Here is a 25,030-nt window from a genome sequence, read left to right as displayed (position 1 = left end):
ACAATCCACCTCCCAGGCAGCCATATCTGACAAGTACTTTGTTCTTTTTCTTTAGGTTAGGCCTGAGGTCATGATGGGAGGGAACCGGATATAAAATATCAGGATAAATGCCTCTATTATATATTTCTCCTAAAGAAAGCAGAGAGTTCAAGTTCTTGAATCTTTTATGGTTCCGATGTTCAAGTAGTTAAATAAAAAATAGTGACTTTCCTGGATCTTAGTAATCTCATTATTATGCTGCCAAAATCTATATATTGTATAGCACTTAATAATACATCTTATTGTGTTGTTTAATTACAAAGTGCTATTTAAAAAAATCTAAATGGATGCAAGTGTAAAATAGGAAATAGGGTTTTATTCATTCATTAAGCAAATAAGAGCCATGCCACAATATTTGGTGGCTGTGACATATCAAACAAAAAATAAAATTAATATGTGAGGTATTTTTGACAACGTTGTTTGTTTTACTCTTCTCGCTACAGCAAGAGACAGTTGCATGCTTGGCTAAGTAGCACATTTTATTATCACCACAGAAAGTAGCAAAATGCGATACAGAGAGTGATATGGTGCTGACTTTATGCTGTGCCGGGGGTGCTTGACCCCTGACTCTGCCTCAGGTCCTGACCCCACTTGACCACCTCCCTAAAGGCCCGGCACTGCCATGCCTCTTTTTGCCCCCGCTACACCCCCACCCTACCCCTTCCCACCCTGTTTCGCCCCTCCCCCAAGCCAACTGTGTCCTCGCTTCTCCCCTCTCAACTCCAGAGCCTCCTGCGCACTGTGAAACAGCTGATTGCGGTGGGCAGGAGGTGTGGGGAGGGAGGAGGGAGGCGCTGATCAGTGGGGCCCGCCAATGGGCAGGAGGTGCTGGGGGGAGGGGGAGATTTTGATTGAGGGGCTGCTGGTGGGTGCTCAGCACCCAACATTTTTTTTCCCCTGTGGATGCTCCAGTCCTGGAGCACCCAGGAAGTCTGCACCTATGGTGATATGATCTTTACGAAAAAAACTTTGGAATTGAAAATGAAGAAAGGAGTAAATCGTGGCATATTAGATGTTTATCACATTTCTTTTGTTTCCAAAGCACCCATCACGTGGATCTTAAAACCATGATTAGATAAAGCAGATCCCAGTGGGCTAGGCTATTAGTGTCTCTAGTAAAACCAAGCTGAAGGCAGGGTGGAAGAAAGTGTATGAGAGGAATGAGGATAATTGTTGTAATAATGAGAATCCTATAGCACGTTTCATCTAAAAATGCTATATAGACATTAACTTACAGTACCTTTTTGAGGTTTTTGAGTATTATGTGTATTTCAGGGATGGGGGAAAAATGAGAGAAATTAAGTGACTTGCTCAAAGTTGGACAATAAGTATAGGAGTCAGGATTAGAACTCTTGTGTTCCTTGCTTCTGCTGTTCCCTGATCAGTCTACTAGATCATAGTGATGCAGATAAATTGACCTGAATTGAACGGCTTTCACCAAGACCTGAAGACAACTGCTGAGGGACTCTAGCAGACATCCTCTGAGAGGGGATTCCATAGGGGAAGTCCCTGAACTCAGGAGTCCTCTCTTCTGGCCTGATCTGTTTTGAATAGTGAGATTTCCAGCAAGTATAATTCAGCCAATGTTGACTGCATGAGAGGAACTCTCATTCAAGAAATATAGTAACTAGAAGAAGGGGAGTATATGAAGTCTTCTGTCTCCCAGCCAAAGGAGGTTTACTTGCTACAGTATGTCTGTTATTCATTCTTGTTTAAAATGTTCCAAGCTATGGGGCTTCCACCAGTTACCTTTAAGAAGCTGTTCCACAATGTGCATGATGTCATTGTTTGTTTGGAAGATTTCCCTGATATTCAGCCTACATTTTCCTTCTAATGTCATCCCACTGGCTCTAGTGATGCTCTCTTGAATTACTCTACGTAGGGCTTGTCTACACTTACATTTTATAGCGCTCCAACTTGCTGGCGTGGGGGGGGGGGGATCACCCCCCTGAGAGCAGCAAGTCTGAGCGCTTTAAAGCACTAGTGTAGATGGGCTTGGAGCTAATCCCCTCATGGAGGTGGATTACCAGGAGCGCTGAGAGCTCTCCCCTAGCGCTCGCACGCGACCACACTCTCACTTCAAAGTGCTGCGGCGGGAGCGTTCCCACGGCAGCTCTTTGAAGTTTCCAGTCTAGACATACCCTTAGGTTTCCTCTTCCTCCTGGATTTCTAGACCCATTAAATATATTTTTTAAATTATGTCCGTTTCCCCATCCTTAGTAGTAGCTTCTGAGTATCCCAGGCTTAGATCATTAAGGGCTTGATAAGCTATCAGCAAGACTTGTGCTCAGTGTTCTTTCTTTTTTTTTTTTTTAAATCAACTTGTTGACAATTTGTGGGTTGATAAATGCAAGATGTGGCAGCTAAGCCTATATTATATTGACTGTTTTGTTTTAGAAAAAAACGTAGGTAGTATGCCTGACATTGCTCAGCTTTTCTAAGTACTTTGGAAAGTGATGAATCAAAGGTCAGCTATTCTACTCAAAACAGGTTAAATAAAATTAAATTCCAGTCACTCTTGATGGCATTAGAATGCCCTCTGCCATTAGTGGTGGAAAACTGTTACAGAAAAAAATAAGATTGTGTAATCTTTTATGATGAACTCTAATGAAAACCAAAACAGAAAGTAGGAGTGGAAAGGTGAGACTCTGAGGAGAGCATTCAGTCAAGTTACCATAGTGATAAGATTGAGAACAGAACAGCTTTCCTAGAAGGAACTTGTAAGGAACTGCTGATGGTTTTTGCTGACGAAAACTTGCTGTCTATGGGCCAATGTTCTTTTGGGAATAAACTGTTGAAATTGAGTGGCATGATTGTGAATACAGTCCTGAACACTCAACATTCTCTTGTTTCGAATTCCTGTTCAGTATGTCACAGTAAAAAGCAATATTCTATAGATTATTATTATTATTATTTTATTTTGTATTTCAGTACCAACAGTCATTGTTATAATTTTTGGCTTGTTTGTATTTTTGCTTGTAATATTTCTTGTATGACTGTTGACCCTGTGGACTTCCTCTTTTAGACCTTCATAATTTCTCAAAGGCAAAATGGTAGCTTTGTTAAATCTGATGGAGGAAAAAAAATATTTGCAGAGGAAATGGGGAACTTTCCTCTAGCAATAGCAAAAATGTTTTTAGGTGAAGCAGCATAATAAATGGAACTGTGATCAAACATGCAGTTCTTAGGTTAAGAGGCTGTTTTAATATACATATAAAACAACTTGTTTTGGAATGACTACTAGTTGAATGGCGCATCTATAGTAGTGGAAGGATGATGTATCATATTCATTTGGCAGTGTTTTCTGTGGGAGCAAAATGCATATATTGACTTCAGCATTCAACTTCAATTTGAGAACATCTTTCTAGTGTGGTACTTTAAATGATTACAAAATGTGTAATATTTCTTTCACCAGTCTGTGTTGAGATAAAATTTGTTCCTATATCAGGAGAAGATCAACACAATTGAGATGCTATAAATATAGTTAATAAGCACCTTTTTTGACTCTGCTGGAGAAGCCATCCATGTGGTACAATGCTCTTTGCCAGTGACCAGAGATTTTGGCAAGTATTGTAGGCCAGTACCTAGGTGTCAGGCAAATAAAGAGGATAGCTCCTCTTGCTCCTTTCCAGAACAGGGATTTTTCTTTTTATGTGGTCAGGATCCAGGCACAGTAGCCCAGTGGATACAAAGGTAACCTGTATACCAGCCAGGACATTCTCCCTTCCCACACAGGGAACAGTGACCCAAGATGATTTCCGTCTATAGGAATTAATGGGTAGAATTGTGGACTCCTGACTCCGAAGAAGCCACAAAGCCATCTCCATAGCTGCAAGAGAATCTAACTGGAAGATTGCAGAGGTATGAAGTGACTCATTCATCTCCATGGGATGTTCTGAGATGAATCAGAGCTCTTCCTGGAAATTAATACAGCCTAACACTACGATAGCTTGGAGAAGTGTTAACAGATTCATTAATCTCAATGGGTGTTCTCCTCCGACCTCTCTCCAAAGTATACCTCAGCCATTGTTAAGGAATCCTGTTCATCAAGGCATATCCCAAAGGGAGTGCCATCTGGAAGAACCTCTAGCTAGGTCCTTAAAATGGTGTGTGTGATCACCATCATTGGTGATCTTATTGTGCCACCAAAGTTGTTGTGGAATATCAATTGTCAAGACAATCTCACTGAGTCAAATGGATTTCAGAGCATTGTGAATATTAAAATAATTTCCTTATTGAGTATAGGAGGTTGTATCTCAGGAACTCTTTTGACCAAATGTCGTCAAATTTAGACACAAAAGTTTACCTCTGCCCCTGTTCTTCCAGACTAATATCCAAGATAATCGCACTATGGATGTGGATTTTTAGAGCATGTTGAAAATGAAAAGAAACTCATTTTGGGGAGCTGTACGTTGGGGAATCGGATCTCCCTCCCCAATTTTGCACCCCAAACTCTAAACCAGCCTGTGTGGCATAGATTCAAGACAATCTTCTTATGTGTCAGTTTTAGAGCAATCGGATTAAGTCCTTACAGGGGGAGCTGTATCTGCTGAACTTGACCAAATGACCCCAGTTTGCATCACTAACTCTACCTTCTGCTGACCCTAATGTGGTGGGATGATAGTGCCACCTCAGTTATTGTTACTGCAGGATTTCCATTTTAACAGGAGTTCTGTAAGATCTACAAAAATTATGTGTTTTGGGGTTTAGAGTATCATTTTAAATGTTCTGTAGTTTATGCGCTGCCTCATTTTTCTGTTTGTGGAGGTGGATTATGGGGTGGGGGGAATATCATTGGAGGTTTTTGTTTCAAAAATGGTGTTGTGACTAAAATTTTTCTAGAGTCTGACATTTTCTTCAGGTCCTTCTCACAAAACTACAGCACTTTGAGGGATGAAATTGATCCATGTGAATCTTTTGTCGATTGAGTGACAGATAGGCATAACTGCGCAGTCCATGCTATTAGTCACAGTGCTCAGCGCTGGTGTTTGACTAATTTGGAGAGACTTCCTGCACTACCAGAACAATAATCATTTTCATAGTGTCACAGCTTCTGTGTTATTTCAGGTCTGGTTCACATTATAGCACATCATTACATATATCTTGTATATAAAGTATTGCACTGTGATTCCCATTGTGGCCCCAGACACTAAGTGAAAGGCGGGTTGAATGCACAGAATGCAGTACTTCAGAGGAGAGGATTTAAAGTTGTGGCCCTTAAATTCTAGGGGCAGAGCTAAGCCCACTATGTGAGTACATCACTCAGTGAGTATCCCTCACAGAAGAGTTTCTGAAGAAACAAGAGCGTTCACAGAAATTAACTGATTAAGCAGAGGTGCTAAAGCTTTTAGATTGCAATAACTTCTGAAATATCTTAAAACTGGACTTTGGTATCACTTATAGCTCATCTCAGGGGCACTCCATGCTATAGCTTTCATGAACGTTACATAGCTGTGCACCCAGAAACGTTCTAAGAATCTGAAAGTATTATGAGCAGTTCATTTAAGAGAGTGTAAAGGCATGGGCAGTCCCTGTGTGCCCCCTTGTGGCCCAGTGTGGTGCTACAGGTGTGCCCCACCTTACTTTCTCCAAGTGGAGCAGCAATAGATTCACTTGAACTATGGGGGGCAAGGAGAAGTCAGCACATATTAACCAAATAGCATGTCCTCTGCTCTCCCAGACTTATTAAAAAATCTGGTTCAGAGCTCCCAAACAAAGTCTACAAACCAAGTCTTTGAGTCAGGTTAGGCTTGTCTCCTGGTGCCTGAGAAAGAGGAACTGCCACCCCCTGTAGCCTTCTTGGCTTTACTCCCCTCCCTGTGAGGTGGGTGGGTCCCAGAGCTCAGACTGCAGCCCAAGCCCAAAAGTCTACAGTGCAATTAAACAGCCCGGTAGCCTCACAAGCCTGAGTCAGTTGGTATGGACCAGCCCTGGGTTTTTAATTGCAGTGTAGACATACCCTTTATCTCCTCAGCTTTCTGTTCCTGTGTTTAACTAGCTCAGCTCCATGGTGGAGCAGGGCCTCCTTGATTATTCCCAGGCTGTAGGCTCCAGTCTCTACCTTTTAAAGGGTTTGTACGCTTTTTTCTATACATTCTTTCACAGGGAACTGTGTCTTGGGAGCCCCTTGGCCAAATGACTCCAAATTCCACCACAAACTCTACCACCCTCCATGTTGTGGCATGCCTGTTTTCAAGACAATTCCTTATGTATGTTGTTTTAGAGTACTGTAATATTAAAAGTAACCCCTTGTTGTGGGGGCTGTATTAGAGGAACCCCTGGGGCAAATAACCCTAAATTTACACCTCTAACTACCCCTAGTCCCGATAAGGCATCAGAGTATGCATGTGGATTTTAGAGTAGTTTGAAATATTGGCTTTTAAACCAGAAGCTTTGGTCTCAGGGCAAAACTTTTGACAAGAGCCCAGGCAGAGGGCAATTAATGTGCACAACACATTCTTAGAAGTTACAGAAGGCGAGACTTGAACACACAGTAGATGGGTGTTGTTCCGGTTCAAAAGTCACAGCATGACGCGTGAACCATCCAGTTACTCTGATGTCAGACTGCCTCCAGACACTTTGGTTGATGGTTTTCTCTGGCTTGTCAGCTTGGTTCTAACCACACTGTAGATTCCACTTTTACCCTGAACGACTTTTTAAATATTTGTTATCCAAAAGGGCGATCGGTGCTGGACGCTTGCTGAGTTCAATCCTGAATGGGTAATGGCAGTTTGGAGGGACTCATTCATAGTTTGAGCCCCACGTGTACACACAATTATAAGAACCATAACATTTAGATGCCACGTGATTGTGTGTGTTTTTTTGTTTTGTTTTTTTGGCTGCTTTTTTTTTTTTAAAGCGGAGTCCCTTGCTCAAACATCTTCAAAATTGATCAGTTGGCCCTACCCAGGGCCTCCATGAAGTACCGCAATTTTCAAGACAATCTGAGAATCCATGTGGATTTTAGTGCATTTAGTAAAATTGGCTGTGAAACTTCAAACTAATTTACTATTTAACTACAGTGGTTACTATTGCCCCACTATGAATTCTAGTTCTAGGGATAATCCATTATGGTTCTTCAGCAGGGTTACTGTGAACCCCCAAGTTCAGGTTTATTTTATCCCTAGCACCCAAAAAATCGTGTGTGTGTGTGTGTGTGTATAATATATATATAATATGAGGCAATGACCAAGTCATTCATCACTTAGTAAAAAATGGGGACAGTGAAGACGGTACCATAGCCAGAGATGCTGTTGTGGCTCTGTTCAATGCCATTCCTAATCTCCAAGCTCAGGGCTGCTATTGGTTTCCAACAAACAGATCATGGTGATTTGGGGGAGAAAAAGGACATCCAACTCCATCCGGCTGTGAAAGTTATCTAAGGCCTGATCAGCATGTAAAATTTAGTTTGACCTAGTTATTTTAGTGTCACACCCCTGAGAGACACAGTTAAACCAACCTAAGCCGCAGTAAAGACACCACTGGGTCAAGGGTCAATAGAAGAATTCTTCTGTTGTCCCAGCTACTGCCTCCTGAGAGGATGAATTTACCACAGGGATGGAGAAAAAAACCTTCCTTTGCTGTAGCAAATGTCTACAGTGCATACTACAGTGGCTTAGCTGCACCTCTTAGTAGGCTCTTCATGGTGAAGCAAGGGACTATCACAAAGCTGATTCTGATTCTGCCCAGCAAAGCTGGAAGCAGGTAGAGCAGTTATAGGTCTTCCATCTCATGAAATGGAATTTCCCGAAAAATTAATTTCCTTATTCATGCTTTGGTCTTTATGGATGTACCTTTTGTTTGCTTTTTAGTTCAGATTTGTGTGTATCTATTTTTTAAATCCTTGATAATCTTATTGCTTGAATGGTCCCCAAATACTACATAGGGGGAGGTAAGCTGTTTCTACACAACTTACCTGTTGACTTTTGTTTTTCTGTTTTGAGATCATGGTCTGCTGGAGGCCCATTGTGTGCACTGGCCTGATTTTATTAGTATCCCTTCTGATTAATGCTCCAGCAGTGAATTTTAATTCAATATCTGAGCCTAGGGTATAAAATAAGAATACTGAAGACTGCTCAATGCTGAGATAAAATGTAGCCACCTTTTGGCAGTGATAATAATGCTTTGCACATCTATAATGTCTTTATCTAAATATTTCAAAGTGCTTTATAAACATGAATTTACCCTTATGAAGTAGATGTTATCAAACGCCCTTCAGTAGCACTATTATAGAGGATATTTAACTCCGTGTTTTGGGCAGGGGAATTAGGTTGAACGAAAAACATAGATCCGTCTCCAAGTGGAATGAGAAAGTTAAGAACCACTCAGAAGTGCATCTTCTTTTTGATCTGACAATATTAGTGATTGAACCTATAAATGTATTTCATGTGATGTTCAGACCTTGGATGGTGATAACAGATGGTCTCAGCTGACCTAGGCTGGATTTGAACTTGCAGCTTCTATACCGCATTACCTTTCAGTTTCCCTCAATTATTTTTCAGTGAATTTCATTTAAATAAATAGTAGGTGAACTATGGTGCAAAGTAGCTCCTGCCACACATAATCCATTTATTCTTTCCTCTAATTTCCAAGTGTTACACATTAATTGATATTGACAGAAGCTTGCTTTCGTGCATTATGTTGCTGTTGGATCTGACCAAGACTGTTTCTCTTCCAGCATCCTCGTGCCATACAGCTAGCTTCTTCGCTTCCTTATTCCTATGGATTTCATTGTTCTGGGTTTTCTTTAAATATAATCTCACTCTGACTCATTTGTCTACACTCTTCTGCTACCTGTCATCAAATATGTTTTTTGTTGTGCTTTTTACTTTAGGGACAATTAAAATTCTGTTCTGAATGATTCTGCTGCCTAGTTAGTGGGTGGGGAGTAGGGGAATATCTCTACCCAACTCTATTTTCATTTTGGTTGTGGCTCCCATTCCAAGTGCTATAGCTGGAAAAAAGCAATACATCAAGGGAGAGTCTAGCAGCCAAGATACCGTTGGTATGTAAGACTTTTGTAGTCCACAAAGAACAAAATTGACTGAGTACATTTTTCTTGTGAAAACTCAAGCAATGTAGAAATCTTTGAAAGCAGCACCTCCAATTGAAATGTAAACATGTTCCTAAAAGAATTAGAAGAAAAAACCATGAGCACAAGTTCAAATGAAGAACCAATCCTCTTAAAATCCACACTAAATTCAGTGTTTTAGCAGTAGAACTGACCCTACCTTCTTCCACGTAGGATCTGTTGTGAAATGGATGGAGGGGGGAGTGTGTTTGTAGACTGAATGGTTAAGCACTGACCGCTAGCTTTGGAAAATCATTGTTCTGCCAATGGTTTAGGCTGGAAACAGGACTATGTTAAAGGAGTAGTACAAAGCTGTATAGATACTGCACATTTTTAACCAAGTTTGTAGCCATTTGGTGACGTGATTGGCTTTAACTGTGGTTTTAGCCACATGCAACATGATTAACACTTGCTGGTAACCATGGCATCTAAGAGTGCATCACCATGGCAGCAGCCTAGGCTGGCATGTAGTTGTCTTTCTTTAACTGGGTTGGCATACTGTTTTTGGCCGTGTAGATGGGATTTTTTAAGCATGTTTGTGTGACCAGTTTGGTTGGAGCTCCTTTCTTCCAGCTGTCTCTGCAGCATAATATCTCCGAGTTCATTACCCCTTGTGTTGTTATTCCTGCTGCTCTGTGTACATAATCTCTTGGTATTCTTTTCCCTGATGAAGTATTGGGGATAGCTTCCCAGAATGTACTGATATTTATTTAGGTCAGCAGACAGAACAGTAAGCACATCATTTTGTTGTAAAGGAAGCTGCTGTGTAGACACAACTCAACAGTATTCGTTGAATTAGGTCAGATGAGCTACAAAAAAACCCAAAACAAAACTCCAAAAACAGTTGCACTTGTAAGGTGGGCTTTTTCAGAAGCATTAAATAGTGACCTAAATCTGCTCCCACCAAAGCTGACTTTAACAGAAGTCAAGTTAGCCTAATGCTGAATGCTTTTAAAAATCTCCCTTGTAGTGTATACAGGGCGTAAACTTAAAGCCGGTTTGTTTCAGCCTTACATTATTTCATTTACTGTGTGATGCTTTTTGGAGAGATTTTTGTCATTCATTCGCTTTGTGTAATTTAAGCTGCTGCTGGTATTAGTTACCTGGTCCAAGTCACATGACAAGCAGTGATACTGATAATAGGATAGATATTCTAAAATTCAATAAAATAAATAGTGATAGTCACCTGCAATTTGGTCTTTAAAGGCATGCATCAAATTAACAAATGCCAGTGGGATAATTTGGAATAGGATTGTGAAACCTTCTTGGAAAGCTATCTTCACTCAGAAAACTTGGTCCTCAAGGACTCAATTACAGATTTAAAAAAAAAACCCGAGTAGTTTTAAAAGGCAATATAGACATCTAGAAAACTCATGTTCAAAGTTGGGGTCAACAACTAATTGACACAAGTGGGAGTTAAACAGGCTTAATGGACCCTTTGGTTTTTGATCAGACACAATGATGGTCTCTTACTGTGGTAGGGGTGCTGTAACATTTTAACCATTTCAGTTTACCTTGTTTTGTTTTCTTATAGCTGAACTTGATACTTTGTATTTTAATGCATTTGGTGGTTGGGCTGTGCCAAACAAAAGGTGATTGACTTTTTGTCATTGTTCTTGTAGGCCCTTTTAAAAAGGGGCGATGTCAAATTAAAAAATGCATTTAATAAATCACATCCCCTTACCTGTATCACTAATACAACAGTTAAAGAAATGAACTTTATTCCATTATTCTTTACTTACCATTTACATTGCAGTAGCACCCAGAGGCTTCAATCAGAATCAAGGCCCCATTGTAGTAGATGCTGTAGAGACGCACAATAAGATATAGACATTTCCCCAAAAGACTTAAAATCTAAGAAGACAAGCAACATAAGAAGCATGTATGGAGACAGGACTATAATCCGTAGGGTTGCCAACTTTCTAATCGCACAAAACCGAACACCCTAGCCCCGCCCCTTCCCCGAGGCCATCTCCTGCTCACTACATTCTCCCTCACTCACTTTCACTGGGCTGGGGCAGGGGATTGGGGTATGGGAGGGGGTGAGGGATCTAACTGGGGGTGCAGGCTCTGGGGTGGGCCAGAAATGAAAGGTTCAGGGTGCGGGAGAGGGTGTGGGCTCTGGGCTGGGGATGAGGGGTTTGGGGTGCAGGAGGGGGCTCCAGGCTGGAGGGTGGGGCCTAGGGATTTGGAGTCCGGGAGTGGGCTGTGGGTTGAGGCGGGGGGTTAGGGTGCAGGAGTGGGTATGGACTCTGGGCTGGGGATGGGTTCAGGGTGTGGGAGGAGGCTCTGGGCTGGGGCAGGGGGTTGGGGTTCGGGGGGGTGAGGACTCCATCTGGGAGTGCAGTCTCTGGGGTGGGGCCAGGGATGAGGAGTTTGGGTTGCAGGAGGGGGCTCTGGGTTGGGGGAGGGGGGCGGCTCAGGGCTGGGGCAGGGGGTTGGGGCTCGGATTGCTGTGCAGGCTTACCTCAGGCGGCTCCCGGTCAGTGGCACAGTGGGGCTAAAGCAGGCTTGCTTCCTGCCCTGGCACCGCGCTGTGCCTGGAAGCAGCCAGCAGCAGGTCCAGCTGCTAGGCAGGGGGGCAGGAGGTTCTGCATGCTGCTCTTGCCCACAGCCCCCCCTCCCCCGCTCCCATTGGCCCTGGTTCCCGGCCAATGGGAGTGCGGAGCTTGTACTCGGGGCGGGGGCAGCATGCGGAGCCCCGTGTTGCCCCTGCCTAGGAGCCGGACCTGCTGCTGGCTGCTTCCAGGGCACAGCGTGGAGACAGGACAGGTAGGGACTAGCCTGCCTTAGCACTGCCGACCAGACTTTTAACGGCCTGGTCGGCAGTGCTGACCAGAGCTGCCAGGGACCCTTTTCGACCGGGCATTCCGGTTGAAAACCAGACACGTGGTAACCCTAGTAATCAGACGTATATAATTTTACATACACATCTATAGATTTACAGTTGTTCTTTTAGATGTCCTTAGTTAAAGCATATTTGTTTAGCCTGATCAATTTAGCTAAAGACTTTGTTACATTGCTTCTCTCCCCAAGGATGCTTCTCACTGAATTATCCAATACTCACTTTTCTGAAATTTCCTGTTACCTGATCCAGGGTCACGTCTCCTGATGTGGAGATATGACTCTGTTGAGATACTGAAAAAAGGGGGTTTCAGATAAGTGAGTTTCATACATTTGACATTGCAATTTAAGGATTGGGAGGTAGCTCTCCCAGGGATGAGAAACTGCCCATGCAGTGATCTAGTCCTGAAAGGTCTGGATGTTACCCTGATCTGCCTGTGAAGTTGTTGGTTATCAGCTGTATTATTTGAAGTACTGCTAATGGAGGAAAAACTGCCAGTCCTCCTTGCTTCCAGTACTGGGTTTGCTACCATCAAAAGTGAATACATGGCAAATAAGTGGATACGGGATAGCCTGAGAGATTACTTCCTTGTGTGAGTGAGTGTTCAACATGGAGACCTGTCACTGAGTGGCTACTTTCTGTGAAGGAGTATAATCCCAGGTTTAGGTGGAGGTTCTTTGCTCTACAGCTCTGCACCTTTACCATTCTTCATTGTCTTGGTAAGCAAAATTAGTGGCAAATTATCTTTCCTGTTTGAATTATGGGTTTGACAAACTAGCGGGAAGGGTGTGACAGAGTCCTGAAATACTTCTGAGAGCTCACTTTTTATTTGCCCTACTTAGTCGCCTTTTTTGTTTTTTTTCCTATTCTGTATTCTTTTGTAACTCATTTGCTTCCAGCTGCTCAATTTGTCAGGACTGTTTAGATTTAAAATGGACGACGACAACAGTTATGGCATAAAGCCCCTCCCACAGAGCAAAGCGAGAGCTTTCTCTCTATAGCTTTGACCTTAAGAACTGCACTCTGAAATTAATACTGGGAAAGGAAGGAATTGGAGAGAGGCAATCCCGACAACTAACTTAGGCTGAAGAAAACCTCTCTTGTTGTATCGGACTGTTTTTATCTGTTTCCTCACACCTCTTACTATCTTCATAAATAAAACAACACCAAATGTGTCACACCAATAACTAGGCTACAGAGCTGGCTTTTATCATCTTTCACTGTCCACCAATGTATTCCATTGTGACACAAAACCTTGAAGTGGTTTAGTCTGCTCTCAAAGTAAGTGTAGTGATCTCACAGCATGTGTCTCAAGAAATATCTTTTAGAGAACTCCAATTATAGGCAAGTAATGTATCTATAGACTGTTTATGCTGAGTGATGTGATGAAGATTTCTCTTCTGTCCTAATATGAGGCTCTAGCTGTGTAAAAAGATATATTCACTTTTTCCACATAAAAAATCATGCCACTTAATAAGTGGATTTTTTCCTCCTTTGATTACGATAATTTCTGCATTACTAATGCAACTAAGCAAGGAAGAAGAAGCACATTTGCAAATATCTGAATTCCCAACATATTTTGCATTCATTCTCATCCTCTGTGGCGCCTCCATACACTTGTATTATGAAGGTTACATTTCTCTTTGATGCGTGCTTATGGATAGCTTGTAGAATGTTCTGGGAATAGTGTAAACTTATTAACTTCTGCTGCACAGGATGCTTGTTATTGAATAGAGTTGTCTGACATTTTCGTAACAGACCACTTATTTGACTAATTTGGTCAATTTTTTTTCAAGGATTAATGAACAATTTTTCTGTGGGTGAATGAACTTTTACAAATTCAGTTGTTTGTTGCTAATAATTGATGAAACAATTCATGTGAACAAATTTTGTTTTATGGGTTATTTGCAAACTTTTTGTTGTCCATTACATGGTTGGTCACCCTAAGTCACATGGTCTTGTTTCTGCTCTCTGATCAGGTGACTGATTTTTTTTTTTTTTAAATAGTCAATAGCAAATAATCTTGCAAACACCGGTATTCAAATGGAAAGCAGCCCTTCTCCAACCATTTATGTGAACAAAAATTCATTTGTAGGTAGTGAATAAAAAGGGGCATGAACATGGCTGGAGTGAGCAGCTATTTGGATATCAAACACATGCTTGAGAATACTGTTTTGCAGTATTACTGCATTTTGTGGCTTTAAAACATTCATTTAGCGAATAGGAAATGGAGTCCATTTTGTTGTCTAAAAAAAAAAAAAACAAACCTGCCTCAATACTAGTCTGCTCTTGAATGTCCTACCTGCAGGATTTTTATAACATATTTCTTCAAATGTATCCATGCAGCTAAAATAAGCTGACTTCCTCAGTTTTCTAAGTTATTGTACAACTTGGTAAATTTAACTGCTTTGCATGTTCTTCTAAATGTGCATACTTATATTGACTAATATAATGTATGCCTTAAGAAAATGTATAATTTACCACTTCCAATCCCAATTAAAACATTCAAGATGAATGTTCTACAATCGAATCAATGGAAGGATTTTTTTGTTTTAGTGCTTGCAAAAGGTGCTACATAAATATCAGTTTCCTCTGAAGTCTTTTATTCCTAGGACAGATTTGGCATGGGCAATAACAATGCCAACATCTAAGAACCCGTCTCTGGAGAAATATATCAAAAGGCACAGTCCAGCTATAGGCTTCTCAGAAAATGGACCCTTGTCTGTGTGGATTTCCACTGAATGTGGATGCAAGTGTCCAGTGGCCTAATGGCATAAGACAGTTCATTTCCCATAGTTATTTAGTCGTAAGTTCTGTACCACTGCAAGGGTAATTTTTATGATGTGGACACCTGCAACAGGACTGGTAGGGAAACTAATCCTTCTTATTACCACTCCTAATCACTGCTGAGTTAGTCTGTATATAAATTCTGAGGTGAAAGCGTTACTGTCTCTTACTGATCCCCTGAGCCATCTGGTACCACAACTGATATTGTTTTTTAAACTGTGTTTTATTCTGTTAGCACATCTATTTTTAAATGTTAAATCTTATCCTTTTATTTGTGTCTCCATTTCTTTTTCAGCATCATCTTCCTGTGACTGGAGACCGCAGACAGGAGAACTTCCCTACATCAATGCACTGCCAATGGTAAATACAATTTTAACCACCTACAAAAAAGTGGTATGATTCTTTCCTCCAGTACCATTGTAAGTCAATCTTATACTGTAAATAATGTTTTTGAAAGTCTTAGGCCATGTCTCCACTACAAAATTATAACAACCTAACTTGCGTCAGCATACAGCCACCACAGTTATTAATCACTTGTTTGTGTGCAGTATTTGGCTCCTTGTGCCGGAGGTGCGCGTGTTCAGCAGGAACACTTGTATAGATTGTATTGTCAGTGTGGGGAATTGTGGGACAGCTCCTGAACGCCAGTAACAGTTGACGTAAGCAACGCAGTGTATACGCTGACAGTGTCGACCTAATTACATCAACTGTGATGCTACGCCGCTCGGGGAGGTGGTGTTACTAAATCGGTGTAGAAAGGTACTTACATTGGCAGGAGCCAAATTTAAGTGAAGACGCTTCTGCAGCTAGGTTGATGCTAGGCATCTTCCGTCCGTCCTAGCCCTGTAGTGTAGACCAGGTCTTACTTTTAGCATGCAAGTAGAATTTTCTGCAGCAAAAACCAAAGCTTTATACTAGTTTTCAAAGGAATTTACAAGTATTTCCAGATTTAATCCTGTGGGCAAATAAAGCAACTCATATTTTGTTTTCAACAAATAGTTTAATTTGATAACCTTTTATTAGTACCTTCACCCTGTCGGTAACTTTGTTTCTTCTTCTGACCAAGGGCATGGGCAAGTGGTTGTTTTGGCTAGATATTCTACTACCCCCAGTAGCATGCTTTTGAAAGTTCATTTCAATACTAACAGCTTCTCTTGTTAAAAAGCTATTGTTTCAACACATTTGCCAGCATAAAACTAGTGAAGTTACTCTTTGCTCACAGAAATGGGCAAGGCTGATGTCATCTTTTCTCACTCCCTCCGTGTAGTGTTAATAAGCATTGTAGATTATTGCAAGTTTAACTTTGCAGACTGTTTTTAAGTTACTGTTGCTTTTGTAGTGGTTGAGCAGATCGAGAGCAGAAGTGAGGGCTAGGGGAGAGAGTCACAGAAGTGAGGACCAGGGAAAGGGTTTCAAATTATTTCCTCTACCGCTGATCAGCTCCATGTGTGATTGCTTTCCTTGTAATTTTGATGTCCTGTTTTTGTCACAATGCAGCAGTTTTAAAATCATAACCTGTAGCTCTAACCTGAAAAGTGACAAATATGCTTGGTTCACAAATAAAAAAGATTTTTTTTTTAACTGAGAACCCTGAAAATTCCCCCTGGGTTCTGAGAGTTGAACTGGGTTCTTCACTTTGTATAATCATGAGTATTAAAAGATATGCAAATCAATTACGGCCTTAGTTAAAGTTTCATAACCTCACTGCCTTCATCTTGTGCTCTGAGTAACACCAAAAAAGGCAGTGGGTTTGTATGGATGTAACTGATTTCTCCTGATATTGAATTTAGTAAGCAACTCTGTTGATAATGCATAAGACGGAAAAGCTGTATTGGCTGGACAAGACAACCAGGAGTGAAACATAATGCAATATTACCTTGTCATTAAAGAGAGCAAATATAACTCTGAGAAACACCTCTGTGCAGAGGACTTACACCTGGGGTCGGCAAAATATGGCCCGCGGGCCGGATCCGGCCCATCTAACCTTTCTGTCCGGCCTGCCAGGCTCTTTGGCTGCCACCTCGCGATCTCCAGGCCGTTAAAAGTTTCGCAGCGCAGCGGGGTGCTCTGGCAGGCCCCGGCCCCACGCTGCTCCTGGAAGTGGCCGGCTGCTGCTGGCGTGTCTCTGCATGCCCCTGGCTGGGGGGGGAGGCGGCTCTGCGCGCTGCCCCCGCCCACAGCACCATCCTCACAGCTCCCATTGTCTGGAAACTGGCCAATGGGAGCTGAAGGGGGCGGTGCTTGCAAGCATGAGCAGTGCACAGAGGCCCGCTGCCCCTTTTCCCTCCAAGGGGGTGTGAAGAGACGTGCCAGCAGCAGCCGTCCGCAGTCGCTTCTGGGAGCGGCATGGGGCCACAGCATGCAGGGAGCCTGCCTGAGCCCTGCTGCGCCAATGGCTGGGAGCTGCCTGTGGTAAGCATCTCCTGGCCAGAGCCTGCACCTCGCACCCCCTCCCACACCCCAACCTCCTGCTCCAGGTCAGAACCCCCTCCTGCGCCCGAGCTCCCTCCTGCCCCCAAACTCCCTCCCAGGCCCTGCATCCTCTCCATTAATATAGTAGAAATGTGCAGCCCATGGTGACTTATCAAAATTCGTGGAGTGTCCCTCCCTACAAAAATTGCCTACTCCTGGCCTACGCAAATACTATGCACCACTTAAGTCTCAGTTAAACCCTTAAAATGGGGTATGGATGTTTCATAGGCAGTATGCTGGCCCAGTCACTTTTCAGGGTAGAATGGCACTCACTGTCCAAAAGCGTGAGGCTAGCTGTACCCTCAGACCTTTCTATTCGCCCCAAAATTTTATTGCTAATCTTAACTGCTTTCCAACAGAAAACAATACTATTTTCTTTTTATTTAAGAACATCTTTTTAGCCAAGATTTGAAATACAGTTCTGTGTTATTGCATCTCTTAAAAACATGACTCATTCCATATTACGCTAGTCTTAATACCTCATTACATTTTAAAATACTGAGAAGATCTGTATTTGAAATCTTGTTGCATTCTGTCCTAATTTTCCCTCCCCACAAAGTGTATCAAACGCAGAATTGTACAGTCTCAAGGGCACGCTATTTTGTTCCGTAATAATAAAAGATACTTAACTGCTACGTGGAGCATCAAGAAATGGTCTTCAGTACTTTCATAAGAGCTGCTCTGACTACAGAGATGGGACATATTTTACTATCCCAACTTTTTCAGAACAGTTACTTATCTTTTAATTAGAATTATACTGAAATACTAATACAGTTAAGAGACTGGTAAGACAAGTTTTCCATCTTCCCAAAGGTAAGTATTACTATGAGGGTTTTTTTTTTTTCTTGTGGACTCTGTAGATAAAATGGTGACAGTAGGTGACCTGAAAACAATTTTTATTTTCCCCCCAAACACCTCTGTCTTGGGTTATGGATACAGGGTTCAATTCTGCAAGGTACTAAGTGCCAAACACTCAGTCCAGCAAAGCACTTAAGCTAAAGTACATCTCTAATGTTCAGCATGTGACTAGTCACATTGAAGTTAATGGCACTACTCAGATATTTATAGTAATGCACAAGCTTAAGTATGAGGCTTGATCGGGATCCTTATGCTCAGTACCTTTGTAGGATTGAGTCCCACGTATGTCTGATCCTTCTATTTACGGATCCAGCAATACTTGTGGGGTGTGTGTGGTGTGGTTTTTTTTGTTTTTGTTTTTGTTTTTTTTTGTAGTGTCAGTGGTCTGTCAAGATTCTCAGTCAGAAACGAGTATAAAACACAAAAATCTCATAATTTCTCTAATTTGTGCTTTTCTAATTTAAACCTGATTCGATGTACACCCTGTGCAAAAGTAAGTAACTATGTTAACAGCATGTACATAAGTAAGCTAAAATGCATTTTCCTTTTTAAGGAAAAATCTTGAAATTAAATTAATGGACATTACATCATTTTACAGTATTTCACTCTAGCGAAGCAAAAATTGCTGTAATCTTCAGATAGATACTCCTCATTCAACTGTAATGTTGCTGAGAACCTCCAGAGAAAGCAATGAAGAAGGTGGCTCAATTTAACAAACAATTCCCACTAAGTGAAGGGAGTTGAGTCTGTATTACTACTTACCCTAGGAGCCTGAAACTTCACAGCCCCCCCTTTGAGGAAGTGAAGCAGGTAATATTTACTCAAGGACTCACATAGTTCATGAATGTGTCAAGGACAAAATTCAGGACTCCTAGTCCCCTCTCTAATCACTAGATCATAAGAGTTTGTCAATATAAGATCATAATAAACTAACTTTTTTTCATTTTTGCTATTTAATAGGCTACCCATCTTACTTGAGAAAGGATATGCAGTGTTCAAAGTGCATCTTGACTTTAATTTAAACATTTGGTATAGTTCCAGATTACATTCTCATAGGGAAATTGGAGAACTATAAAGAATTATAATTGTGTAAGGTGTTTGCAATTAGCTTTATAAAAATCAAATACCAAAGGTAATTAGTAATAGTTCTCTTTGAATTTGGGAGGTCTTGAATAAGATCCCATAGGAGTTTGTTGTTAGTACCTCCAATAAACATAAGAATTATTACTTATTAATATTTCCATTGGGTGGAGTGTAGAGTATACTAATCAAATCTGAAGCCAGTATGAAGGCAACATAAGTACTTGGGAGACTATAACTGAAATACAGCATGACCGTGATAAAATGGAGAAATAGTCTAAAAGTCAGTAAAATGAGAGTCGGTGATTCACAAGGAAGGAATAATCAAACTGAAAAATATAAAATGGGCGAATGCAGCAGGCCATAAATAAGCTGGAGTTTATTGTAGATGATCAGCTGAATGAGTCAACAATGTGATGTGCTGCATAAAGGGCAAATGCTATGCTGGGTTTTATTAATAGAAATATCCTATGTAAAACAAATCAAGAAATTTTATTCTGCTTCAGTTGCCACAGGTTATGCTTCAGTGGGACAATCTGTTTGTTTATTTCTTCAGGTGATGGTCCCTATGTATTCCACTGAGGGTTATGTTACGTGTTCCTGGAGCTTTTAAAAATAGTAGCTTCCATCGGTCCTTGCATTGCCTTGTGGTTTCACTTGAGGCGGTAAAGGGTGGGATGGAGTGACTGCATCTTCAATTTCTTTTCACCACCACATCATCCGAGTCGGAGCTTCCACCTTTCTCCTCTCATCCTTGGTGATGCACTTTCCAAATTTTCCAGAAAAACTGTTTCTGTTCTTGTATGTAGCTGTCTGTACTGCTTTGGGGAAGCCCATGTTGTGTCCAGGTGCAGTATCTGCCCCTCCTTCCCTGCCCCTACCCAGGAAGGCCAGGGCCTACACCTTAAGAAGCACCTCATGGAGGTTGCCATGGGGCTACTGTTGGATCCTGGATGAAGACCAGCCCCCTTCTCTCCTCCCTCTGCCCCCCGGTACATCAGCCTGAGCAGTCCAGGAGTGCACCTCCCTCCAGAGTCCCAGTTGGGTTCTTCAGGTACTAGTGCTATGAACCCCACACTGGGGCCTAGTCATGAACCACAGAAGCATGCGCGTAAGCATGGCAGTAAGTCTTCTTCCAGATCCAAGAAAGACTCTGCACCGTCCATGAGTTCTAGCCACGGAGGAGGGGCGCATTCCAAGGCCACAATAGTGAAAAGAAATCACATCGTTTGCCAGATCTGCTGGTCCCGGTTCCTGAACCGTGCACCCCTTCTGTATCGGCTCCACTGGCGCAGTGTGACTCGTCAGTCCCAAGGCAGCCCCCTTACCGGCCCTGGTTCCTTCTGTGGACCGGGTGCCGTTAATGCCGGGGAGAATCGGATGTTCTCAGGGGCCTCATGAATCATTTGCTCTGGAATAGTTGATGTCTCCACCTGTTCCAGTCCATTCACCTGCTAAGAGGGCCCCTTCTTCTATGTTGAATTTGCTGCCCTCTGGTTGTGTTCCTACAGCACACCCCATCAGTGCCCCCATTCGTACAGGACTTCGGTTCCTCCGAGTCTGAGGATTCGGATACTACAAATGGTCCGCCTCTTCCATTCTGAAGGCATGACTAACAGGGGGTTCCAATGCCACTGTGACAGTACCCTCTCTTGCTTCAGCCTAGGAGCCACTGGTACCCGGCTCCATGGGCAGAGCTGCAGCAACAGCAGGATCAACCAGGTTGGCTATATTGGAGCTTGTGGCCCATATATTCATCTTCAGAACCGTCTTGCTCAACCTGGAAGAAATCCCCTGTCTCACCACCCCATCCTTCATTGAGTAGATGTTTGGAACTGGGATTGGATGATGCGCCAGTCAGCTCGGCTCCATCAGTACTGACGAATCCAGGGAGATTCCGCTTGTCATCCCTCGATGTGGCTGTGTCATCAACCCCCTCTTCTCTACTGGATGACTATCGTCAATTTCAGGAGCTGCTCAGGAGACTTGCTAAGCCTCTTCAGATTCCATTGGAGGAAGTGCAAGACAGTCAGCACCAACTACTAGATATCTTGCATGCATGAATACCAGCCAGAGTGGCCCTACCAATCAAAAATGGCATTCTCCAACCAGCACACAACATGTGGCATGGCCTGGCCATGTGTGCCGTCACCCAAAGGTGATGGTAAAGAGGTACTATGTCGTCTTCCCTCACCGCCCCCGCCCAAAGAGTCTGAGTTTCTGTTCTCCCATCCTCTGCCTGGTGAGCCAGGCTGCTACGGAGTGGGGCAGGCAACAGCATCCACGCTCCACCCCCTCTGACAAGGAGGTTAGACCTCATGGGTAGAAAGGTCTTTTCCTTAGTCAGCCTCCAGTTCTGTATCTTAAACTACATAGCACCAATGGCCAAGTATGAATTTTTTTTTTAAACTATGGGCAGATGGTGGATTTTGCAGATAAACTACTTCAGCAGGATCGTGCCTGCTTCTAAACTATTTTGGAGGAGGGCAAGGTGGTCTAGGACATACTTCAGGCCACAGTTTATTCTGCAGACATGTCCTCACGTACAGTAGTGACTGGAATAGTCATGAGGAGGGAATCCTGGTTATATTCCTCAGGCTTCTCTAGAGAAGTACAGAGCACAGTTGAGGACCTCCCTTTTGATGAATCACAGCTCTTCAACGAGAAGATCATAGAACTGGAATGGACCTTGAGAGGTCACCTAGTCCAGTCCCCTACACTCAAGGCCGGACTAAGTATTAATCACTTAGTCACAGAGAGACTGTAGAGCCACCCTGCGACCCCATGGCGCATATATATATGCCAGTGCTGAAATGAAAATTTTATTGCCTACATGCTATAGAACTCCCCAGTGCTACCACCAACAAGCCTACAAACCTCCACAGAAGTGCCTGAAGGTCCACAGGTCTCGTCCACCAGTGCAGCCCTCTGCACAGCATACCCAATCTTCGCGTAAGCAATATTTCTGAGTGCATCTAGAGAGCCGTCAACCACTTTATATCCTGACGCAGTTGCCAACCACCCCCTTTGGGGGCCGTCACAAACTTTCTACCTGCATGGAACACGATAACAATGGACGAGTGGGTCCTGGATGTCATTTGACGCGGCTATACAATTGAGTTTGATACTACCTCCTCCATGCCCTGAGCCTGTTTCAAGGATCACTCTCAAAACAATATGCAATAGGAGAAGTGGAAAAAAGGTCTTGGAAGGGGCATCTTATGCAAGGATCCATTACAGAACCTTCCCTCAATCCCTGTGTAATGTACAAATTCCACAGGACCCTCCCTTGGCCTCTTCACATGCTGCAAGATCTGAAGGAGAAGGAACATAATGTGAAGCTTCACACATGGGCAGGCCTTTGACCATTCATGGAGGGTTGAAGGAGGATGTATTGGTTTTATTTTCCTAAATGCTGGGGACTTATCTTTCAAAAGTTAGGGGAACACTGCGTACTGAAATCCTCAGTTCCTAGTTGGGCAATCCACTAGGTGTCCAAGATGCTGGTTTCTGGTGTCCTTAGTGTCTGTGTTGGATGCTGTCAGAGGACTGATTCTGCGGAGAATGCTTTTATATGAGCCTTGGAAAGATAAAGATTCCATCAGCGCCTTTGGGCACAGAAAATAGAATGGGGTGAGACCCACACGTGCTTGTATCGGCAGTGCCAATAAATTAGTCCACTTGTGTTAGTTGTTGGCTCAGCAGAAATGAGATGGGATTTTAGTACTGTTGAAACCTCCGTTTTAAAGGACTGATTTACTCTTTTGTGTTTGTGGTTTTAAAACAGAGTATTTTTTTTGTGGGACTCTAGGTTTTTCAGTTTGTCACTCTGAACTCTAGAACAATGAAAATTTCTAGGGGACTGTATGGTCAAAGTGATTGATGCATTTTATAACTCTCTCTCACCAACATCAGTAAATTCAGAATTTTGGTGGATGATTCTGCATTGTGAATCTGGATTTTCTACGTTCATGGTGGTGTAGGAATTGAGGTTTAGGTGGTCTGGCCTAGCTGTCACAGCTAGGCTGCAGTCTGCACTTCAGGGTCGGTAGATATTGAGCAGGAGTTGGAGGAATCGCAAGAGCCAGGTTCAGTAAGCAAGAGTCGGGGTCTGAGTCAGGCCGAAAGACTTCACACTTCGTATGTCTGTACAACGTTGGTATTCTATGTTGATTGCACTAAGGCTAGGTCCACACTACCTGCCTGATTCGGCGGGTAGAGATCAATCCTCCGCGATTGATTTATCGCGTCTCATCTGGACGCGATAAATCGATCCCAGAAGCGCTCCCCCATCGACTGCGGAACTCCTGCTCGCCGAGAGGAGGAAGTGCTGTCGATGGGGGAGCTTGCCTGTGCCGCGTGGACCCGCAGTACGTAAACTTAGTTCGATCTAGGAAACGTCGACTTCAGCTACGCTATTCTCGAAGCTGAAATTGCGTTTCCTAGATCGATCCCCCGCCCCAGTGTGGACCAAGCCTAAATTGTTCAGCGCCTCTCCCACGCCCTTTGTAGTCTATGCCAAGAGAGTCAAAGGCAAACCATTGATAGCTCAGCATATCTCACGCTGTATCTCTGACTGTATCAAATTCTGTTAAGATCTTGCAAAAGTCTCTTTTCCACTGAAAATAACTTCTCACTTCCCCAGGGCTCGGTGCATTTCCTCAGCTTTTCTGAGCAACGTTCCCATAAGATATTTGCAGAGACCAGCACGGTTGTCTGTATGTAACTTTCGGGACGATGTTAACTTTGGCAAGTCAGTATTGCAGTCTCTGTCCAGATATCCCGCAGTCCCACCACCCATAAGGGAGCTGCTACAGAATCCCCGGCAGTGGAATGTATATGTGCACAATCACTCAAAGGAGAAAAAAATGGTTACTTACCTACATTCTTTGAGATGTGTTGTGCACATATATGTTCCATGACATGTTCCATGGCCTTCCCAACTTCCCTGATACTTTGGTCAATAATTTCACAAGTGGCGTGAAGGAATGGAGAGGGAGGCAGCAGACATGCTCCGTTAATGGCCTCAGTTCAATGCACGAGGAGAGCGGGGACACGTGGTACTGTTGGCAGAAGTCTCTGGCTCAAGTGCATTGGGTTCACATACTCCTGCAGTGGACTGTATATGTGCACAGCACATCTCAAAGAACAACAGATACTGTAGATAACTTTTTTTTCCTTAGCTTTCTCTTAAGGATCCTTCAGGTCACTGTGGGCGCTAAGCATGTGTTGCAGATGACTAACAGCAGAGATGCGAGTAGGAGCACTATAAGAAATAACATTGAAAGACAAAGGCCCTCATCCTTCAAATACCTGCACATTTGGTTAACTGTAAGCACATGAATAATTCCGTTGAAGTAAACCAGCACCATTCGTGCTTAAAGTTAATCGTGCTTTAAAGTGTTTACAGGATTGGGGCTTAAAATTGATCCTGAAATTCATTATTAAGCCAGTTTGCTTTCACAGTTTATGGAATATAACTAGAAAAGTATTCGTTTCCAAAAGTTTGGAACAAAGTAAACTCAGTGACAAAATAATATTTTAGAATTATCAATCTCTTTCTTTTATGAACCAGAATGTGGTAGCCCAAGAAGCCACTGGAAAAGTGGCAAAATACAATAAAATAATCTGGCACAGAATATGAAATTTAACTAGTAATCAATACAAATTCTGTCAGAGAAATTTCTTGACTTAAACTAGGACCCTAGACTCTACAGCATTTTAAAAAATTAAGTAAAATGTTTATCTAAGGTGCAGTAAAGCGCTGGCCTAGAAATACATAACACATACATTACATGTATATGATTGGGAGTAGAGGAGTAAGAGAATCAACCTTCTACCTTTGACTAATATGCTGCTTCAGTTGGCATTTTATAGCA

At 42.6% G+C, this 25,030-nt stretch overlaps 1 protein-coding gene across 6 annotated transcripts in view; it reads left to right on the top strand.

Annotated features, from left to right (window-relative positions):
- TBL1XR1 (TBL1X/Y related 1) overlaps positions 1-25,030 on the top strand; it is a 172,433-nt gene that overhangs the window by 55,944 nt on the left and 91,459 nt on the right. For all 6 annotated transcript variants that reach the window (XM_054039322.1, XM_054039321.1, XM_054039323.1 and 3 more), the window contains one exon: positions 15,037-15,101. The gene's annotated coding sequence lies outside the window, so the exon portion shown is untranslated. The remainder of the gene's footprint in view (positions 1-15,036; positions 15,102-25,030) is intronic.

This window comes from Malaclemys terrapin, chromosome 9, assembly GCF_027887155.1.
Source record: "Malaclemys terrapin pileata isolate rMalTer1 chromosome 9, rMalTer1.hap1, whole genome shotgun sequence".
In the NCBI taxonomy this organism is placed as follows: domain Eukaryota; kingdom Metazoa; phylum Chordata; order Testudines; family Emydidae; genus Malaclemys; species Malaclemys terrapin.
This window is presented reverse-complemented; position numbering and strand designations above follow the sequence as displayed.